This window comes from Fringilla coelebs, assembly GCF_963513975.1.
Source record: "Fringilla coelebs genome assembly, chromosome: 10".
In the NCBI taxonomy this organism is placed as follows: domain Eukaryota; kingdom Metazoa; phylum Chordata; class Aves; order Passeriformes; family Fringillidae; genus Fringilla; species Fringilla coelebs.
The window spans coordinates 15,643,368-15,664,957 of NC_140036.1; the positions used below are offsets into that span (position 1 = coordinate 15,643,368).

At 47.7% G+C, this 21,590-nt stretch overlaps 1 long non-coding RNA gene across 1 annotated transcript in view; it reads right to left on the reverse strand.

Moving 5' to 3' along the window:
• Positions 1-768: 768 nt before the first annotated feature.
• LOC311157321 overlaps positions 769-21,590 on the reverse strand; it is a 28,497-nt gene continuing 7,675 nt past the window's right edge. Inside the window, exons 2-4 of the long non-coding RNA XR_014616408.1 lie at positions 7,394-7,499; positions 6,823-6,872; positions 769-1,856 (exon numbers count right to left, since the gene is read on the reverse strand). This is a non-coding gene — a long non-coding RNA (uncharacterized lncRNA). The remainder of the gene's footprint in view (positions 1,857-6,822; positions 6,873-7,393; positions 7,500-21,590) is intronic.

Genomic DNA, 21,590 nt, shown 5'->3' on the forward strand with positions numbered 1-21,590 from the left:
AATTTCAAGGGATGATAATGACTTTTCAGGGAAGAAAGGGGAACAGCAAATGGAGTTGAAGAGGGATTCACCTGAAGAACAAGGATGTAGGAGGGAAGTGGTTGCCAAACAGGCAGCTTCACCAGAACTCATCCCTCTGATATTTTTGCAGCAGGGGTATGAGACAGCAGAGCACAAGGATTCTTTTCCTCTCCACCACAGGCAGCCTGGCTTCTGAAACCTGATATTTCTTTAAAACATTGTCCTTCCCCACCAGGACAAGCAGTAAGTACAGTTAACTATCCCAGGACATCAGTAAAGCAACAAGAACAACTCCTTTCCTCCTCCTGGGCACGTTAGTCCTTGAACCAACACACCCACTGGAGGCAAACAAGTTGTTCTCACTTGGAGATCTCATCCCAAATGCAAATACCTAACTCACAGGAGCAAAGTCCCCCCCAAAGCTGACTGAAGAATTAAGCTGTGACTGAGACTTCCTGCTGTTTGAACCAGCTGGTACAGGAGAATGTGTATGATAAAGCTAATAACAACAGACATTTCTTAAAAGCCTGCACTCCACTCAGATCCCAGGAAAGAGCAGCCGTGCAATTAGGTGAGGTGCCATCTGGAAATTTCTAATGTAATGATACGTGTTGAGATCATGTCACACACGAGCAGCACAGATCAGCTTTATGAAATACTCAATGCCTCTTGGTTTACCTTTAAGCAACTGATGCAGAAATATTTTGTGCTCAGAAATGTATGACTTTATTAGAGTAAGCGAGATGGTTTAACAGCATCACTCTGCCCGAGGCCACAAAGCACCCACCTGTCTGCAGGAGCTGAGCACGAACCATCACATGAATACAGAGATTTGCACTTTTCCCTAATCTGCTGCACAGTGCCCTAATTTCTGTGCCTGCACACAACAATATCACTACTTTCCTCAGCATTCAGGCACAATTTAGTACTAAAGGGATCCAAAACCTTTGCCTAAAGAAATGCAAAGCATAAGATGTGCAGAGGTTTGTAACCTTCACCCCTTCCATGTCCACATGTGCCAGTCCCATGCTATCTGGGGCAGCTTCTCTTACCTGCCATGGGGCACATACACCCAGCCCTCAGTGCATACTGAGCTCCCTCAGAGCACTCAAATCACAGTGCTGGTGTTACCTCTTTGCCAACTATGCCATGCCAGCTCTGGATTGATCAGGGCAACAGCCAGGATGAAGGATGGGCCGTGAACCCAAACCCTCCCTACACGGGAGCTAAAGCTAGTCCTTTGCATTTAACACATCCTTGAAAGAGACAGAGAGGCTTAAGAAAGGCAGGCATGGAGCTCTCTGAACGCTCTTGAGGGCCAGTGCCATGGAAGGCTTCTCAGGCTGCAGTGTTTACTAGATGCCAGGCTAGAGGAGGGGGGAAAAAAAAATCTTTAGACAGCTGTATTAATTTACAGGTCAGCCCTTAATGGCTCTGTTCCTGGAGCAGGAGAAAATCCTTTGTGGATCCTGGATAGCGTCAATGGTCACTGAATCTGCTCAGGTCCTGGAGAAACACCAGATGGAGAGCCCTGGCAGCCTGCAGTCCCAGCAGCGGGCATCGCCTCGTCCTCCAGAGCTCCCCCAGCTCTGCCAGCACCCACCAGGAAAGAGGGGCACAGGCAGCGCATGGAGAGCTCATCCTGCACAGTCTGTCCAGCTCTCAAGTCACGTCCTCGCAGGGGTGAGGTGTTGCACAGAGAAGGATCAGCACGTGAACATTTCCCAGACGTGCCAGACTAGCCCTGCCCGGAGCACTGGGTTACGGCACCCAGGCACTGCTCATCCTTGTCTTCCAACAAACAGCACGTCCTGGCGAGCAGGAAAGGGAAGAAACTGCGAGGGGAACAGAAGATCATCATTTGCAGTCCCACCGTGCTGTTCCCAAAACTCCAAGCTCAGCCACAGGCAGCTGGTGAAGCCTGGATGTGCCACATCCACGTGCCACCAGAAGCACGGCCATCGCACAGGGGCACGTGCGCACAGCAGAGGCAAAGCACAGCACACAAGGAGCAACACAGATCATGGTCCCACTGCCACAATTCCACAGCTTGGCACCAACATGCACAGCAGAGGATGAGTGTCTGCTGGGGGAGTCCTTGGGCCAAGGCTTCAGGTGCTGTGACGGCTCCCTACATGTCCCCAGGGCTCTGTTTCCTGAGCCATCACCTGCCCTGCCCATCCAGGCTGGGCACTCTTTAGGACAGCAGTTCTTCCCTTTGCACCAAGCTCAGCCCAGCCAGGCCCTGACCCCAAAAGCTGCAGTAATCCAATCAGCCCTTTGAAACAACAAAGATTAAAATACAGCTGAACTCTACAAACCCCCAGCATGTCTCAGCCACAGAAAAAGCTCTAGCAGTCCTTCCTCACTGTTTGTGGCCCAGTGTTTTCTACCACACATCCATCCTCATGCTAACTATCTTTCCCTGTTCAAGACAATCCAGACAATTTTGTACCTCAAGGACCTGCTGCAAATCCACATCTCTGGAAAAACCAAGGAATATTAAGCCCTATTTAAAAGGGCAAAATAAAATCCACAAGAGGTTTACCTTTCCAACAAAGGTCTTAAATTTAAGATGGAGAGTATGAAGCAACAGGTCTGAAGAAGCCTAAAAATACCAGTTAGCTGAGAAGATACAAGCATTACTAACCAGCACTGGGAACAATAAAAGTTTCACCAATGCCCCTTCCAAAGTAAAAGGATGAAGTGCAGTGCCTCCCATTTGAGGTGCAGGACTGGCTGCTCCATGACCCCCAGAGCAGTGTTAAAAGCACTCTGTACATGTTACATGCTCCAAATGACAAGAGGAATGCAGGATGGTGGATCTCTGCTCCAGATTCCTCAGCATGGTTTTAGCAGCCATGAATAAAACAGGAAGCAGAGCATCTTCCAGGTTCCCCCCACACCCCTGACTGTCTGGATGAACTGCAGCTTCCTTTCAGGAAATAGAAAGGAAAGAGCTGGAGGAAGGGGGGAGGGAAAAAAAAAAAAAGAAAAAAAAAAAAGAAGCAGCCAGCTACAATATCAGACAGATTAAAAACTTAACACTAAGGAAAAATACAGAACAACCGGAAAAAAACAGACACTCAAAGTTTATCCAGTTACAGTAGCTAAACTTCAACTAAGAGAAGAGAGTTAAATATTAACAACTGAGAGAAATAAATCCATGTGTTATACAGCCTTTTATCACACACTCTTGCTTAAAAGACAGAAATCACACATAAGCTGTGTTTTCCTTGCTGACCACATGAATATATCCTCCTTTACTCTACAGTGCTCTGCTGCCTTGCTGCACTAACAAGTGAAACTAAAAGGAAAAGCGTGACTGAATGGGAGCTGGCTTAAATTATCTTTATACTTATTCCTGAAGAAACATTTTGCCTTTGAGACCAGTCCACTAAGCCAACTCTCTCTGCTACAGAAGGTTTCATTGGGTCCCTTGCTTTTGATCCACATGCCTGCCTCCACCAGCAATGCACACACTTTGATGCAATACATCTGACTAAACAAAACAACAAAAAAAAATCCCAAGCTGCTTGCTATAACAGCAATGATGGACTTACCAGCATTCAGGCAAGCTCCTTTGCTAACATGCTTCCCTCTCGAGCACATCAAATTTGGAACAAGGTCCAGGAGCAAGAGAGAACTGAAAACTGACCACAACAAGCTTCCAAAACAAGAAAGGGGGGGATAGGAAAAAAAAAAAACCTTACTACAGGAATTCAAATCCTGCTTCCACCAGACCCTGAGTCACCTCCCCTCCCTTGCAATAGATCAGAGCAATGGGTAAACATTTCCAAATATGGAGATCAAAACTCCAAAGGATGTCAAAAAAAAAAAAAAATCACCCTTCTCTCCCTGGCTTTGGCACGGGGATGACTTGCCCCTCTGAAGCATGAGCTGAGCACATTGCCTTTGCTGACCTACAGAGAGCCTGGACATGAGGCCACACATAATCACCTTCAACTGTGCTTCAGAGGCTCCTGGCATGATGGGTGACACTGCATCTCTGTCCCCTCCTAGGGATGCACAGGAAAATTCAATGGGAGCAAATCCAGGAGTTGTTGCTGCTCCACCCCTGCAACAAACTTCTCTTTCATACCTCAACTCACCAGCAGAAAACCTCCTAGAACTACTTTTTAGAGTGTTCTCTGAAGGCAAAGAGGCAGATTCAGGCTGTGGCTACAGCAACATCAGTGTGGCCCAGGAAAGGCAGGCTCAAGTATCAGTCACACCACAGCCCACACTGGCTGCTCACCTGGCACAGGGAAATCTCCCCTGACCTGGCTCATCAAGCTAGTGCTTCATAAAGAGCATGCATTTGAACTTGCATTATGAAAAAAAAAACAAAACCACAAAAACAAAAGATAGCACTGCAGAAAGGCCCAAACTGAAGGACAAGACCCCTGCAGGTACAAGGACCCCCAGGATGCCAGCACCCATCAATCCCTGCTGGGACACACAGCACTGTATCCCATGTCAGGTGGGAATCGGGGAGCACCCACCCTCCCTACCCCTGGAAAAGGGACTTGAGTGTCAATGCTCAAACACACAAACCAAGTTTAAGAGGCATTTTTTTAGAGGGCATAACTGCAGAGCCTGCATGCACACCAGAGCAACATCCCCATGCCAGCACTGCCTCAAGCATCAGTCCTCAGCAGCAAAGGCTGACCTGCAGGCAGCAGGAGCTGACTCTGCCTGCCAGCATGGGCCAGCAGCCTCCTGGTAGCTGCAGCCATGGCTCCTGGGGCAGGCAGCCTCTCAGGAATGTGCACAGCAGGACATTTTCAAGGCAAACAGGCTGCCGAGGCAAGGCGATCCAACCAGACCAGAATGATTCCCCAGCACCACCCACAAGATGCTATTGAATTTATAGGGAAGGAATTCCAGAGCTGACTCTGCCCATGTATGGCCAAAACAAACTGTAAAAAAGCAACATTACAGTACATCTGGCTTTCACTGGTACTGAGGCACAGGCTTCGGGAGGAGCCGAAATCCTGCAGTGACAGAAGCTCTGCAGTTACCTCCAGGAACTGAGCAGTGGTCTGGGCCCGTGGCAACAAGAGTTTAGCACCCACAGGTGACAGAAAACATTTAAACCATTGCTTTAAAAGGTAACAAAGTTCTCTGCCTTTTAGAATACACCCACATTTAACTCAGTGATCCATTGCTACCACTGCAAAAAAATCAACCTTGCCAGGCAGCACCAGCACACGTTCATTGCACAGGTGGTCATAAAGGCAGCTTTAAAGAGTCAGCAGTCCAGGTGGCACTAAGTGGTACACCAGGACAACCTCAATGCATTGCAGACTGGGACTAGCTCTCCATGGGTAGCTGATTAATTATTTTTCCAAAAGCCCACTAAACCCCCCCCCCCCACCAGCCCAGCCAGCAGCAGGGTGATCTGGAGATTTCTCCACGGTCAGAAACAGGAGATACTCACAAAACCAATGTAAAAAGTGTCAGGTTTGTGCAGGTTTTACCAACTCTGATTCAAATTTTGCAGCAGAAAAAAGATGGGGAACACCTGGAAGAGCAAAAACCCCATCACAGGCACACACCAACCCTTACAGCTCTGGTGTCCCACCAGAGCTGAAGAGATCAAAGCTCTCCCTAAGAGTTAAATGCCACCACCTTGCCTGCCCTGCCAGCAGAGAAATATTAGCTGTGTCAGCGCAAGAGGCAGAGGGCTTACGGAATGGGAAAGGAATGCAGGCTGCAGTGGCACACATGGTGGGGACAGGGACACGGAACCCAGGGGAACGAGGGCTGCCACACTGCCTCTGCCTTTGAAGAGGGGTCAGGCAGGGCAGGGAACGTTTTACGGCTCTTGGGGTTGAAATCTGGGACTAACGCTTTTGTGACCTTAGAGGGACTCCCCATTTCAGCAGTTAAGAGCGGGTGGGAGCACAGGGGCCTGAGCAGATGAGGACAAGCCATTCCCCAGCTCCTGGCAGGCAGCCCAGCACTGCTCTCCAGGGTGTGTAAGTTATACCCATCAAACCAGGAACGAGCACATGGCTCCTCAGGCTGCACTTGCTGATGGGAGACCCACAATATGGCTACTCCCCCAGCTTGACCTCCCCAGGACAGCACTAGGGTCTCCCCTCCTTTTCCCAGCTGAAATGGCTTTATACCTTCTCCCTTGCTACTGTGCTCACTTTAAACAGAGGCATCTAAGCACCTGTGTTCAGCAACTCTGCTTCAGAACACCTTCCACCCCAAAGAACACAGAGGAGGGAAACCAGAGGGATGGACATATCTGTGTCCAACCACAGCCTAACCAGGAGTTCCCTTCTACACGGCAACACAAATCCTCCTCCTTGCCACAGGAGAAAGATTGGGAAGTGAAACCTTGGGGGTCTGGGAATAAAATCTGACTTAAGCCTCCTGCACAGCAGTACAGATGATTATAAAGCAGCCACTGGGTCAGGGGTGGCTAATTTAAATGAAAAATTACATATTACATAAGCAGGATGACTGAGAATATTTGATTCATAAAAAAGTCTTGAAGGGGCAGAGAACAGAGGGACTGCTGCAGAATCACAGGGACACAGGCCATGTAATGCAGACAGCAAGGACCAGGGATGCCCAGACATACAGATGCACAACCATGCACACAAATGCCTACTCCTCCACCATGCACAAAGGCAGATTTAGGACTCGCAAGCTGAAGTCCTGTGCAGTCAAAAGCCAGCACAAATGTTTGTGACAGATCCACAGGCAAAGGCAAAAACCGGGTGCAGAGGAATAAATATAGAAAGAAGTCAGGCAGGCAAAGCAGGTGCTGGCTTGTAAAACCTTGGCCAGAAAGGCTCCCCAGGAGGTTGAATCTGGTAGTTTTGCAACAGCTCCACAGAAAGACAGAAGAGACAGAAAGAAAAAAAGAGAACATGAATGCATATGCATTCTTTAATCGCCATATATAGTATATACAGACATTTGGTATATACACCCCCGGGCCCTCATATGCCACTGTATAGTATATACTATATATGCATTGCCATCTTTGTTTCCATGTGCCTACACTTGCACAGCCTGTGTCTGTGTGTGTGTATGCATTTCTGGTGTGTGCATTTGCCATTACCCCCACGTTGCCTCTCTGTGCATGCTATGACACCACACATCTCTCCACAGAGCGTGTCTAAAGCCTCAGCACCACAGCCTGGCATGACTTCTGGACACTCACAGCCTCTCACTGCTGAGCCCTTCCCCACCAAGCCTCTGGGTGTAAGCACCACCAGGGAAACATCAGCTTGTCTTGTATTTTCCAGTGATCCCACTCTCCCTCCAAGCTTGGAGAGCCATGAACAAGGTGCCACTGTCAGAAAAGCCTTCTTGTTCCTTGTGCCTGTGAATTGTGTTTACATACCAGTTCTCACGCTGCACAGCCTTACTGGTGGGATGAACTCAGAGCAGGGCGTATGGAAACACGCAGGGCTCCACCAGACTCACGATTCTGGGTTTCTTTCCCAGCCCTGAAAAGAGAGAGACTTGAGTAATGCACACTGGAAGGGCTTCCCAACAGCTTGTCTCCAAAGCCAGCAGTTTAACCCACACAGTTTCTGGGAAATGCAGCATTTTCCTTCCCAGCTTTCTCAAGCAGAAGTGTCCATACTCCTGGACTCCTTTCAGCACCTCCAAAAGCAAGACCTACTACCCTGAACTGGGCCAGTGACCAGCAATGACCAGAAATGTCAGCTGCCAGAGTCTGGCCAACAACTCACACCTCCTCAAGTCACTGCTCTTAATGCCATTGAGAAGGGAAAGGGATAAGGAAATGCCAAATGAGGAATAAAATAAGAGTACAGGGTGAACCATCATTCTTTTCTGGCCTTGGACAGAGTGAGGGAGCTAGAAGGCACCATTTAAGGCATTTTTAAGTTCATGGGGTTACCATTACTGTAAGCAGAGCTACACCAGCAGCCCTCCCCAGCAGCACAGCCTTTTCTGTCTGGAGCTCTGTACAATTCCCAGTGGGGACTATCTTACCCTTTCCTGAAGCTGAGAAGCAGACACCACCTTCTCCTGATGTGACTTACTCAGTGTTGTGCTTTCCCCTTCTGCAGATGATGAAGTTAGAGCAGAGGGGACAACCAGGCCACGTGGCCACCACTCTGCATGTGGCATGGGACATGCCAGGACACATGTCAGGGTGCATCCTACAGAAACCAGCAACATCTGAAGCACACACTCCTTCCTGTCCCCATCAGCCCCTGGCCAGCATCCCATCCCAGCCACATCCTCGTCACTCTAGAGCCCTATCTCTGCCCATGACAAGTACAAGCTTGTCATTGCAGCTCAGCAGAGAAAGCTTCTGCTATTTGCTGCTGTCACTATGGAAAAGCTCAGTTCAGACTTATTTGTTCTACCTGTGCTGTTCATGGCGGTGCACGTGAGCCCACAAATCCACAACACACAAGTAGCAAAATATGTTTGTGGCTCACGGTCCAAGCCCCTCTTCCCTGTCACAAAGTGAGATGGCTTCCTGCCCTTCCACACCCCTTGTCCCCCATGCAATGTCTGAGGCTACAACAGCCAGGAGAGTGGCAGAGCTTTTGCCTCTCCCAAGCAGAGGCACATGTCCATTGTGCCAAGAGCACACTGAGCTTCATTCTGACCCAGCTCAGTCCCATGGTCCCTGCGCTGGCACCCAGCCCTGATTCACCACAGGGACAGGCAGGTTTGAAAGTCCCCAGGACCATCAGAGCTCCCCTAAGGCATTATGAGGACAAAACCAACTGAAAATTCCTATGGCCTCTCCCTCTCACTGCAGGGATGAAGATGAGTAACTGCAGAGGTTTATTGCTGATGAACTCAGCCAAAGAGCAATTTCTCTCCATCCATCAACGAGGAGACAAGAACAAGCAAATATTATGGTTGTGCATGTTTACTTTTCATTTTAAAATTATGTAGAGTTACATACAATTTAGGTCCTTCCCACAGGCTCCTGGCAAAATGCCCTTCAGTCTTATCTGCAAAGGCAGGAGACAACAACACTCCCCTCTGATTCCAACACTATTTCAGTTTGACCCACAACAGCCCCCCCAGGAACTCCAGGTAAGACAATACTTATTGGGACCCAACCTGTGTTTAAAAAATTTTGGTTCAGGATTGTCTCTCGCCAGTTTAACTCACAAAATGTTTACAAGATCAGTGATAGGATTTGGCCAGTTGAACTGCATCTTCCTGGCTTTGCTTCCCACATCAGCTGTCCCTGTCACCTGCAACTGGGCTCCTGCAGCAAGGTGAGCAGGACACCCCACACCCTCCTTGAGGCACCTAGCTGAAAACCTGCTGTGAAACCACCCTCTCAGCAGCAAAGCAGGCACTCCATCCTGGCAGCACATCCACAAGTGAGCAGGACAGGGACAGCCTGCCTGGTCACAGCAATACTCACCCCAGCCAGTCTATCACTCCAGTAAAGACAAAATGATCAGAAGCAGTTCATTCACTCACTGGCTGACAATACAGATGTTATATTACTGGCAGTATGAATCAATGTTTCTCAAGAAAAAAATAAATATGAACTTAACACACAAGTACAGAAAGCAACTTTTTCTGTTTGCAGATTTAAATCTAAAACTAGTAGTTTACAACACCTGAATTTAAGAATCAGTCCTGTGTTATGGCTTGAGTTTTCTTAGATTGTTCAGATTTTTCAGGAACGGACAGTGGAAAAACCTCTGCAATAATTCCAAGTTTTAAAGAGCAGAAGTCAGCACTTTCAGAAAAACAGGCATCCCTAATATAACTCCACAGTGGCCACGTAGAAATGGAAGTAACCAGACACCAGAGTTCCTATAAATGAAAATCTACCTGTGAAAATGACTTCAGCTAATTACACTTCTCCCAGAACAGCCTGGTTTGAATGGCATCTGTTTTTCTGACTACTCAAAAGATACACTCACTTTTAATCTTCTTTACACTTGAAAGTGTCACCAATATTTAGAGTCTATTTATTACTATTATTATATTTTAAATCAGCATAGCTGTACTTGTTGAAGCCCAAGTGCAAACACCAGTTGAAGTGGGATAAAGCGGTCTCGTGCTGGGATCCTTTGTTCCATTCCTTCACGAAGCAGATGGCTCAACCTGACACCCACAAGGAAAATTGTCATTTTAACTGTTCCAGTCACCAATTTTTAAACACAGACAAGCTCTAGCCAGTCACCCATCAGCATGAACTGACATGGGTCCCCCCCCTTTGATTGGCAGGTGCACGAACAGTTCCCTAGATGCCAGCCTCATTCAATCTGACCTTTTCACTTTAAATGAAAACCACTTAAAAGCCTGCCCTGTTCTGACATATGTCTTTTTATGTCTTTCCCACTCTGTGCCAATATATGTGTTATTTGCTGGCCAAAGTTCCCAAACTCAGAATTCTCATGTTATCTCCTCCACTGCCAGAGCCCTGACCCTCAGGCACTCTGGCCACTGAAAGCACTGAGGGAGTTGCCTGAGATCTCCACATTCTCACACATTGGAAAAATCAGACCCCTTCCACGCAAACCTCAATTTGGAGTCCAACTCTGACTTAAAATTCAGCTTATACGCATTGGTAGCTTTACACCTGAACACAGCCATACCTAGACAGGTACCCATCTTTCTGCACTGGGACAGTGACACGTGCAGGATCTGGCCCTAACAGTTTTCCGTGTTTGCATCTGTTCTTCTCAGGTTTCATGGATTAAACTGCTTGATTCAACAGTACACTGCTGAAGTTATCTAATAAAAGGATCACACGAGACAACAAAAGCTGGGGACGTGTTTCCCCTGCTCTGCTGCCAGCACAGCACCTGCTCAGGGAGTCACCAACACAAACAGCCTGGCTGCTGCCTTTTGGGGTGTCAGATCCTGTGCTGGTGAAAAGCAGTGACTCTGTGAATGGTTTCAGTCTGCAAGTAAGCACACACCCCTCCTAGATAGCACTCAGGACAGAGCTGCTTCCAATCCCACTACAACCCCACGTGTCAAAATTAGCTATAATGGGGCTTATCACTTCCGAGCTCCTAGCCCAGCTCTCGTCCTGGAGGAAAGCTGATCCTGACCACAGCACAGTCAGCTTGGGTAGGGACAATGTGCTCCAAAAGAGAGCAAACTCCCTGGAAGGCCCTATGTGCTGCAGGGTGCAGAGCCTGGTGCTAAAAGCATTGTCCCAAGGGAGCCCCAAGGTCCTCCAGCAATGCACAGTGGGCTTTGTGACCAGGACACTTATTTTTGTCTTTGCAGTCCCATTTGATTTTCAGGTTTGTCCTGGTGTTCATTAAACATGACTAAAACAAGAGGGAGAAAATGAGTTCGGAGAACAGGGAGGAAAAGAGAACACTTCAGCACAGAAGGGATGGGATCCAACTTCCACTGAAGGGATGGCATCCAGCTGTCCCAGAGATTGCTGTATTATAGGAAATTAAAAGATCACCTGGAGCAAAACAGACCTAAACAGCAGCTAAGGAAGCTGTGAGACAGCCCTACCTACAGCATCCCACAACCCAGGAGCCACTCTGAGCTGGAGCTACTGGGCCACAATGGTCAGGAACCAACCCAAAAACAGGACCAGCCATGCTGCACTGCTGTTATTTTAAATGCCCAAGGACAGCTAGAAAAAAAGGGTGGCTAAGGAACGAGAGGAATCAGCATGTCCGTGCCAGAAAGCCTGCAGGTCCCATGCTGGAGCAGCCTTTCAGCAGCTCCTGTCACTGCCAGCAGCACTGCCTGTGATTTACATGTCTGTAACTGACACCAGGATTGGATCCCGTATTTTCAAGCACAGACTACTGACCTCACACTGCTCACACTCCCTCAGCTTACTGGAAGATTTTCAAAACAGCCTCAGTGAGTTTTATTTTGATTTTTCTTTTTTCCCCCACTGTTTGCTGTCTGCATTTCACTAAGCCTGGTCAGAGACACCCTGAGCAAGAGGGGGGCACTTTCACTTTCTCACTCGAATGCACCCCAGCTTCTTGATCAAAGAAGAACAATCGATCATGCAGTATCAGAGTACCACAGATCCTGGGTTTCAAACGATGGATAACGTTAACAGAACATAAAAGATGCCATTCCCTCGCTCCCCAAGGAGTGGCCATCCTCCCCAGGCAGCACCAGCAGAACAGTGCCCTAATAAACCTCTTGTGTTTAAGGTGCTCGGTCAAGAAAAACACACTGACAGTGCCCAGAGCCCAGGGAGCAGAGCAGTGCCGTGCCCCAAGGCAGGAGCCCAGCCCAGGCTCTCCTGCAGCCTGCTTTTAAGCTGAAATCTCCTAGGACAGAGGTGGCACACATTTGCTGTGCCCAGTCTAAGGGGTTTATTGCAACATTTTATAGTAAAGCATAATGTTCCCTTAACCATTTTGGTTTTAAATGGCCAAAATTTGAAGGCAGAGAACACCTTCTCCCAGGCTTGCTCAGGTCCCACCACAACGAAACCCTTGGCAGCATGGCAGGCCCTCTTATCATGGTCCTTCAAGCCATTTGTAAAAGAAACTTTTAAAACTTGGAGCCTTTATGACCAGACAGTCTTCCTGTTCAAGGCTTACATTTTTGACCAGATAATTTGAAAATAGCAACAAATAGCTGGCAGACAACTGGATTCCACACTCCTGTGCCCATGTGGTCAGACTTGGTATTTTTGAAAACATTATAATCCATAGAGATGTCTAAAAAAGCACAATCACCTAGGATCAGTAAATCCCTCTGGTTTAGAAATGTTTGCCCCTCCAAGCATTAACCATCTTTTTTCACTTTCATACCTTAATAGCAAAGGTATTTAAGTCCAGGACTGGCCTGCCCCCATCTCAGACTTAAAACAAATACCTCCAGGTAGGATGAGCATGTATTAAAAACAAACAACAAAAAACCAAAACTTTCTCAGTGTTGCGGCTCCCTTTTCCAAAGAGCTGCTGGGAGAGGCCAAAGAAGCTTATTCCTTCAAGAAAAAAAAAGGAATAAGCTTGGATGGGGCAGAGAGGCCCAGGTAAACGTGGTCATGTGGCAATTACCCAGCAGCATGAGGAGCAGCCTCACCACTGACTGCACCTCATAAAAACATTTCTGTTTTCTACAAATATTTTTACCATCACAAATAGAATAATAGGAAAAAACCCAAGTTTTTTTTTTTTCTTTACAAGAAATGAGTTGCAAGCTGACGTTTCCCTCAGAAAGCTCAATTTTGAGAAAGGACCCATTTATTCCAAATATAGATAAAAATTTCTGGAGCAATTCTGAGAAGCTGTAATACCTGCTCTTATTGCATCTGAAAAGTAGGAGGGCCAGAGACGCCTGTGTATGCATCTGCCTTCTGAACAAGAGAGTACCATTACCTCCATCATAGATGGGGACCTAGACATGCAGAAGATATGTTAAAAGGCTGGTTTAGTTCCTAAATTAGCCTGACTTCAGCTGGAAGCCAGACTCCTGACTGAATCTGGCCCTTATGCCAAAGGAATCAAAAAAGGAACAAATAGTAGGGGCAGCACTTGAGGCTCTGCTTTATGCTTTTCCTCCATGTGATGGAGAAACTGGGCTGCTCCCAGAGAGTCCCCACTCCAGAGTAGGGATGGGGAGGGACAATAGCAAAGGTGCTGCCCTTTACTTTGCTGTGCATCACAACCTGTTGTGACCATCACACAGAGCCCTGGACCTTCTCTGCAGACAAAACTGCTGCCCCTCTCCTTCCCCAAAGAGCACCTGAACATCACCACCACCAGCCCTGCGGTGTGCAAACCCCAGCCTGACACCAATAACTAGAAAAAAAGAGAATGAGAGGGTCTCCTGCACTCACAGCAGCACAACAATGGGAAGGAAAGGCAATCCCAATGCCCCAGCTGAGCAGGACCATGCACATGCTGTCCCACAGCACAGCTGCCAAACACCCAGTTATCCAACACAGCAACCTGGTGATCTGCCTGCAGAATGACACAGCTCCATGCACTTCCCCTGCATGCCAGGGAAGGACTTGCTCCCCCAAAATGTGACAGAGCTGGGGACAGCACACCAGGCCTGGCACCCAGCCCTATACATGTTCCCATCCTACCAGCTGGGACTTGGGCACAAGAAAAGGGAAGGTGGCAGAGCTTGGATACCCCCTTCACCACCTTGTGCAAGAGAACCAGCACTCAGACTTCCATGAGAATTCTGTGGAATATTCTCCCAAAGGAGCTTAATTAATTGTCTGTAAAAGGAGACTGTGATTTATCACAAAACTTTTCAGCACAGTAAGGGCAAGTATTACCATTTCTTTACTCTCCTTAAAAATAGATGATAAAAAGGATTTAGACCTTCCCTGGCATTGTACCTTGACCTGGAGAAGCAAATACACTGGACTTTTACTGCATTCCTTTATTATTTGCCTAGAGCACCAACAATTACAACAAAATTGCATCCCTGAACCTCCATGATTAGGTTCACTTTGTCTGCGTTCCTGTTTCTCAGTGAAAAGAAAGCAGCTTATGGTTCGCAAAGTGGCAAAGTTAACAATTACACATCTCCCAGCAGCCTTACTGGAACTCATCAGTGCTCACAGGGAGAGATTACACTTCTTCCCATGTACCTGATAGTTTCTCAGCACAAAGTTTTCTTGGCTACTAATTTTCTGTGTTCTTCCAAGAGTTTGCGACGTGATATCCTACAACCTGCTACACCTGGGCACCATATTCCAGAAGAGTTCAGATCTACTCATTTGAAACATTCGCTCCAGCGTGTGATCGCAGCATCGCACCAAAGGAACAAACCGCTCGAGACCAGGAAAGGGCTCTTCAACCTTCTTCTCTCTTGCTGTGCGATTCACAGGAGCACCTAACAGCACAACACAACCATCACACCTGTCTTCACCTACTCCTACCCTACCATACTAAGCTTGTCAGCAGGAATTTTGTCACCAACATTTGAAGCCAGCATTTGTTACCGAGCCAAGTGTTTTTATTTTTTACTTGGTGATGGGGAAAAACAGAAGGGAACTGCGGAGGCTTTTGGAGGCAAAGATCTCTCCAGGACTTGCCAGACAGTACTTTCAAAGACAGAACCGGCACAGAATCAAGGCAATCAGCATCCAATGTGCAAGCAAGACCAACTCCATGACAGCCATCAGCCAGGCTCAAGAAGCATTAGTGACTGCAGTTGGGAAAACAGAAGGCAGAGGAGGAGACAGACAGACTAATACTGCTCCTCTCACAAGAGGTACAGACATATGGTCACCACCCAAGAAGGAAACACAGAATAAAATGAGGGGGGACCTTCGTGATCAACTGCAACATCTCAGGCATCAGTGGCCAAGCACAAGTCAGCACATGCCAAGACTGACCACACAGCAGAGTGTGAGATACCACACTTGGCCTTCAGCCTAGAAACAGGAGACACGCGTGGGAGCGGTGTGGGAAGAGCTGGCAAGCAAAGGCTATGACCTATCAGGGCTGTGAATCTGCATGTTGCACACAGGGGCTCACAGCAGCCTCGCAAAAGCCATTTGCCCATAGCCACCATATATATAGTTCCAACCCCCAGAAACACAGCTGACCTGATCACCAGGTCTTTATCAGCATTCACAGAGACCACAGAAGGTCAAGAGAGCCATCACCCAGGAACAGAGAACAAGCACAGCGAGCTCAAAGGGAACTTGACAGGCCAAAAATGACTGCAGTCACAGAGGACCAGGGAGAACTCTCTCATGTCACCCTCTTTTTCTGAGGCGTTCAGAAGCAACAAAGCCTCTGACCTTTGATTAAACCACGCTACTTTCACAAGAGGGGGCGGCTTAGGGGCTCAGGAGCTCAATAAGAAACTATTTATCTCAAGGTCATGGGTTCATACCCTCTTCAAGTTCTTTTTTCTTAGTCAATTAAAACAGGAGACTTGATCTGCATTAAAAAACCCGTTGCTAAGGGCACAGCCAGATACTGCCTCATCAAACAGGCAGATTAAGAAAATAACAGCCCCTTTGCTGCTCCCTGCACATGCCACAGCAGAGCACAGAAATTTTGGGAATGATCCCTGTGCGAAGTGAACACAACTCACTTTTGTACTCAGGGTGCGAAGGCAAAAGGGGGCATTGCAGATGAGCGGGCACGGCTACCATCACCAGCCTCTACAGCAGGTCAAACACATCCATTTCCAGAGCATTATGAATGGAGCTGATCCTGTCCCAGCCTCTGAACTTAGTCCTAAGAGATTCCTGCCCACCCCAGTACCATTCCTTTGAGAGGATGCATGCTCAGCCACTGACTGCTGCCCAGACAGCCATTCCTCCTAGCCCAGCAGGAGCTCAGAGGCCCAAACCCCACCATGAGGTAATGGTGAGGATAAACAGAAGGCTGGAGACGTGCTTCTGCCTTTCACACACAGAGCAAACAGCAGCTGCAGAGCTCGAGCCCCTGCTTCCAGGGAGCCCAGCCGCTTTGGACTGGATGTCTTTCAGCCCTCAACCCAGCAGTGCCATCAGCCAACCCCTCCAATTTGCACAGAAAGAGCACAAACATTTGCATGGACAATCAGAACCAGCCAAAAAAGGAGAAGACCATCTGACCCCCTCCTGCTGCAGGTACAGTCCTGTAAAGGCAAAACTTGACAGAAACCAAGACTGGGCAAACAGAAAGGAAAGGGGGCATTTTCCACCGTAACAGCACACCCAACTCAACACATGAATCGAAGTTAATGTATATCTGAAACCAATTACTGATAGAAACTAAACTATCTAGGAACTGGGGTTCCTGGTAGTGAGCACACACACATACATTCAAAACTTTTTCTTCTTCTTGCTGGTTTTTAGCCCATAAAAAGCCAAGATAAAAACACACTCTGGCACACAGGGTACACACATTCACTTCTATCGCCTTTAACGGCTTCCGACCAAGAAAGCACAACCTTGATCCCAAATGTCATTATTAACTTCATAACATTTTTAACAACCCTGTGATTCTTCTATATTTATCGTTTGGTCCAACAGCAGACAAAGGATTCAAGCACAAATTCCCTGTGCAACAGGATGGAGCTGCTGGCCCCTGATGGGGCCCTCCCATGTGTCAGGGCCAGTGCAAAGTAACACACGCACAAGCAAGGGGTTTGGAAACAAATAGGAAGTCAGCACAGTTTTGTTCTGTTCACCAAAGATGGTAATTATTTTGGAAAAGACTACATACCCTTTTGGCTTTTAATTAGCAGCAAACCAAGTCCACTCGGCTCCTACGAGCAAGAAACTATTAGGGGTTATATGGATCCCCAACCAAGGTAAACAAATCTGTACCAGTCCTTCACCCCCAGAATAACTTCTGATTATCAAGCACAGTTACCAGGGGAATGAATAGCTTCTCCTGCAAGCTCCTCACTCAATTAAACTAATGCAGACAAAAAGGCTGGGCAGCAGCTGCTAGCAGCATGGGCTAGAGTCAGATGCACACACTTGGTGCAGTGAAGGGACTGCAGCAGGGTCAGAGCAAGGAGGGACAGGACAAGCAGCCCACAGCCCCTGTCATCACAGAACACACCCAAGACTTGTCCTTGAGGTGCTGAATGGCAAAATCTGGTGAGGTCTGTGCCCTGAGGAGACTCCAGGAAGTTTAACTACATGCAGGTATTCAGAGCCATCATTTATATTCCATGGAGACCGAGGAAGAACTGAGTGGGGAAACACCTAAGGAAAATGCTTGATTTATTAGTAATCCAGAACTACCCTACTGCTGTCCCAAGCACTTCACTTATCAACCTTATAATTACAACACTGCCTAAAAAATCAGGACAGCCACCCAGCCAGAGCAGAAACAGAGGCCAGGAGAAATGAATATGATCCTCAGTCCTTCTTGAAGACTTCTTGAATCACAAACTGGAGAGTCCAGAGACAACTCCAGAATAAATCACCACTTCCTTGTACTCAGAGGTGTTAAAGCTTGCAACTAAATGTTGACAGTTGGGGAAAGAGAGGAACTCAAGTAAAGGATACAGTCCAACCAGGACTTCACACACAACCCTTACAGAGGTAGACACATCAGCCCATGGACAAAGCCAGGCAGCAAACAAAACCCACAGCTCTCTCCTTTCAAATGGACTTGAATACAGTGGGAGCGTATAAACATATTGCTAAATCCCATTCTCCCTCACAAACTAAAGGAAGCAGTGTCTTTGATGTCAATGGAAGCCCAGGCAGCCCTCACACAGTGGCAGAGCAGCCTGAGGCAACAGCAGCAGGTGCCCTGCTGAGCCGAGCCCACACAGCCACCAACACAACACGGCTCCAATGGGATCTTCTAGCAGGTGTTACTGGAATCCTGGGCATCTCTCTAGCAAAGTGCAATGATATTTAACTTCCTTATGGGCTCTGGAGGCTGCCAAACATCTGTTGGGATTAGCTGGTTCATGTTTGAGAAGTGCACACAAACACTAGCGTAAGGAAGGGACTGGCCTATTTATGGATGCTGGACCAAAACCCAAACCCACACACAGTATTTGCACATAGGGCTGTATCTCCCCTGACACATTTCACTGGTTTAGGATGAAGGCACGAGGTGTCCCCTATAGCTTACAGCCTACTTCTGGTCGACGATAACTTCAGTGAGTCATACTGCTCCCCTCCTCCACTTTACCCCATCCAAATGCACAACTGACTTTTGCTAACAGGCTGGGCCAGGAGCGCCCAGATGGGGGTTGCCCTTTGCAGGGGAAAACCACCTTCCCCCAAGCTCCATCCCACACTCTGGAGTGCTGCAGATCGCACCCACAGCCCACAGACCTTCAGCAGGCTCCCAAACACCCAGCTGCAGCTGATCAGCCACCCAAATTCCTCGTGGCAAGGGACTTTACAAGTTTCATGTTTCTCTTGGGTGTCCCTCCCTCACACTGAGGCCTCCTGTGAGTAAGGGCTGATGAATGAGACAGGGAGTATGCACAGCTCAGAAACTGCAGCAGTAAGCAGCCATGAGGGAGATGAACTCCCTGGGAAGGATGAGAAGAGCCCAAGTGGGTTCCAGATTGAACCGTGCACATTTGTTACAGGGACATAAGTGACAATGGCTTGCAGTGGCAGAGCCACAGCAGCCATACGTTCCCGTGACCCAGAACTGCTTTGCACCAAGTTGCAAATCCTACACATACAGCTCTGCTCTGTCAGAAGCTACTGCTTCCCTTTTCTCCACACATTTCAACACGTATCAGGTCTTTGTCTTAGTCACATTCCGCTAACAAGCACTTTTTACGTCTTTTTGATCTTTGCTCATAATCAGTCACTATGTTCACAAGTCAATCATTCTGCTCCTCTCAGCATTCTTCATCTCCCAGGGCAGGACCTCCTCCGACCCAGAGGTCACCTCATGGGTGCAGCTTGTGCTCTGTGCTTGGCTTCACAGGAATTTGATGCACACTGTTTGCCAGATTCACAACTCTCCTCCAAGTAGCAAAACAAGTGCCAGGCCCAGCCCAAGATGCTACTGGTCAAATTTGGAGATATGGACAACACAAGAAAATCTTGGCTATGGGATATGGAAACAAAAAACAAAGGACAAAAGGAACCCAGGAGTATAGCAATACCATACCCAGAATTACTCATGTCCTTCATTAGATGGATAGGTCTTGTCTTTCTGGAGATCAAAAGCACCTGGAATCACTTTCATTCTCCATCAGGTAGAATGTGCACAACTAAAACACACAAAATATATTCCCATTCTAGCAGGTGCTTCTACCAAGGGAGTTGAAACTAAATGAGATGATATAGTGACTTTCTGATAACACAGCTACCTTTGCACATCCAGCTCCACCCATGAAAGTGGGCACACCCTTAATCAGGCATGAATCAAACCACCTGAGACACAAGAAATTTATCAAGAGTTCTTGCAAAAACCCATCAGGTTGCTTGTGCCTCACCGCACTTCAAGGGACAGGGAACAGCCAACAGAGGCAGGCAGCTGCCCTGAAGCCAACAAAGCTGGAGCAGACGACTTTCACTTGACTTCTGGCATTTGACAGCATAACCCAAGACCTAACACACCACCTCAGGTGTGCAAATGAATAGAGATCAGAGGCTTGGGCCATGGCAGCCAGGGAAGCAGGGTGATGTGGATCTGAGTACAAGAGCCCAGAGAGTGGCCTGACCCCAGACAGGGTGGGGACAAGCAGCACAGATGATCACTGTAACACACTGGAGCAATCCTCTGGATCCAATCCCAGGGCAGAGCACAGAAAAGCGATACACCCACCAGTGCAAAGGTGAGGTGATATCAAGCCACCCACCCTGCATCCCCAGAAATCTGATACCCAGCTGTAGGAACAGTGCCCACAACACACTTCCTGTAGGCTGTGTGTGCAATGAGGGCACATGGAGTAACTAACTTCATCTAGAATGACTTATAAATGAACACACCCTGCAGGGATTCTCGTAGTAAGGCAACGAGCTCTGCTCTCATAGCTCCTTCTCTCAGGCTATGATGTAGTCCTTAAAAATTTCCCCAGCCTCCACACACCCCAAGTTCACAGTTCTCCCACACAACAGAGCAAAACACGCCGTGCCAAGCCATGGAAGGAGACACACAGGCACTCTGTGAGCTGCCATCCTTTCACCCAGACACTTCAAGGACCTGGGTGGGGGCTGTGCTTTAGAAAGACATGCTCATTTATATTGTTTTAAGTCCACCTGCTGCTCTGGCCACGTTCCCAAACCTCAGACGCAAAGGGAGACACTCAAAGAGGCACTACATGCCAAGAACCCCTGCTCATTCCTGCAGCAATGCAGTGGTCCAAGGCATCATCCAAACTTCCAAAATATGGTTCTGCCCCACAGTCCTTCACTTAATGCCGCTGCTAAAGTCTGCAAATGTCTGCACAACTCACAGTGGTATCTCCTGCTCTGTATAAGGCTGACTCTTCACTGCAGTGAGGCTCTGGTCACTCTGCATGCTACAGTAGGAAAGAAGCCAGACATCTCCCCAGTAACTTTAACCCTACTGCACTTTGCTGTTCCCCATCCATCTGCCTTGGGAACAGGTTAGGATTTGGGTACAAGACGGTGCTAAAACACTCGCTTATCTTCAGGCACACAAGTAACTGCAGAGTTCAGCTGGATTACTCATACACTTGAATTTCAAACTTACTACGCAGAAGTTCACCAAGACCTCCTTAAATGGCAAAGATGCAATGTCGTGTTTTCCAAGCTCGTCTCTGCATCCCAAGGAACTCAAAAAAAGAAATGGATTCTCTGAAAAATCACCAAAGTGAAACTGTGCTAAGGAAGGCATAATTCTCATTCTCCAAAAAAATAGCCTGCAGAATCAGAAGTGATGAATAAGCTTTAAAAGAAGCTCCAACCATGAAAAATGTCAGTCACACTTCACATGGTAAAACAAGTCACTGAGGAAGCATCTAACAGATGATGTGAAGTCCTCATTATTTCTACTCCTTGAAAGATGTTTTTATACATAAATACCCCCAGACCTTAACCATCTCTGTGGCTCATTTCTGGACCTCCTCACCACCACATTTCAATTCCAACAGCATTAAGCTGCTCTAGCCTCCAAATGCCAGAGGCAAAGACCAGCTTCCACACTAAGCTAGGTATTTTAATACTCATGCAAGGTAAGTACAGGCTTTGCCCACACTCA